This window comes from Octopus bimaculoides, chromosome 7 (assembly GCF_001194135.2).
Source record: "Octopus bimaculoides isolate UCB-OBI-ISO-001 chromosome 7, ASM119413v2, whole genome shotgun sequence".
NCBI classification, from domain to species: Eukaryota; Metazoa; Mollusca; class Cephalopoda; order Octopoda; family Octopodidae; genus Octopus; species Octopus bimaculoides.
Genome location: NC_068987.1, coordinates 7727452 through 7729097, shown reverse-complemented (window position 1 = coordinate 7729097; position 1646 = coordinate 7727452). Strand labels below are relative to the sequence as shown.

General features: G+C 43.7%; 1 protein-coding gene across 1 annotated transcript in view; it reads right to left on the bottom strand.

Annotated features, from left to right (window-relative positions):
• The window catches only part of LOC106880314 (transmembrane protein 41B), a 31355-nt gene that overhangs the window by 11757 nt on the left and 17952 nt on the right, over window positions 1-1646 (bottom strand). The window lies entirely within an intron of this gene.

Here is a 1646-nt window from a genome sequence, read left to right as displayed (position 1 = left end):
TGACCGATACCAGTGCTGCCTGACTGGTACCCACTACACTCTCAGAGTGGTTGGTATTAGGAAGGGCATCCAGCTGTAGAAACATTGCCAGATCTGATTGGAGCCTGGTGTCGCCTCCTGGTCCACCAGTCCTCAGTCAAACCGTCCAACCCATGCCAGCATGAAAAGTGGACGTTAAACAACAACGATGATGATGATGATGAACAAATATGGTCGCTTCAGAGAACTGGAGTAAATAACTTGCCTGCTGTTTTATCTTTTATGATATACTCTACATGTGCTACGTAATCTTTCACTTGTTTCAGTCATTAGACAGCGGCCATGCTGGGGCACCACCTTGAAGAACTTTCAATTTAATGAATCGACCCACATAATTATTTCCTTTAAGCCTGGTACATATTCTATCAGTCTCTTTTGCTGAACTGCTAAGTTACAAGGACATAAACACACCAACACTGGTTGTCAAGCAAAGGTGGGGGACAAACTCAGACACAAAGACACATGCACACATATGCCAGGCTTCTTTCAGTTTCTGTCTACCAAATCCACACACAAAGCTTTGGTTGGCCCGAGGCTATAGTAGAAAACACTAGCCCAAGGTGCCACACAGTGGGACTGAACCCGGAACCATGTGGTTGGGAAGCAAGCTTCTTACCACACAGCCATGGCTGTGCCTATGTGTGCATGTGAAATTGCAACAGAATAATGTTAAACTATTAACAAGCTATTGGGTTTCCGTTCCTGACTGAAGCACTTTTACTTTATGCATGCGTGCATGTGTGTTCTGTCAGTGAAGATCGTTAGGGAAGCAAGAATTAAGCATCTAACGATAGAAATACAGAAATACATCACAAACCAATAACAGGATATAGATGACAGCCTATCCTTCATGTCAGCAGACCAACATCTTTTGTTGAGTCAGTGAGATGTGACTAAACATAGATGCAGGATGTTAGATTGGGGGAGTGCAAAGCACATCAAAGAAATATTAGGTAAGCAGTAAGCAAAAGCTAAAGGGTGAGGAAAAAGGGACAGCAAAGTAAGGGAAATGACAGCTTATCATAAAAGGGAGAAGATATAAACAAGTCATGAAAAGTCATAGGAAGACCATCATCATCATCATCATCATCATCATCTTTTAACATCCATTTACGATAGTTTCTGCTACCTAAGTGACCAAGTCTGTAGTGGGGGTGGATGTTTGGAGTCTGTAGTGGGGATGGGTGTTCGGAGGGCATTGCCACTAGAATAAGAATAGCCTGGGCAAAATTCAGAAAGCTTTTACCCCTAGTGGTAACAAGGGGCCTCTCACTCAGATGAAAGGTAGATTGCATGATGCATGTGTGCGAACTGCCATGCTACATGGCAGTGAAACATGAGCCATAACTGCTGAAGACATGCGTAGGCTTGGAAGAAATGAAGCTAGCATGATCCGCTGGATGTGTTATGTCAGTATGCATACACGACAGAGTGTAAGCACCCTGAGAGAAATGTTAGACATAAAAAGCATCGGATGTAGCATGCAAGAGAAACATTTGGGCTGGTATGGTCATGTACTACGGATGGATGAGGAGAGCTGTGTGAAGAAGTGTCACTCTCTAACACTGGAAGGAGTCCAGGGTAGAAGGAGACCTAGGAAGATATCG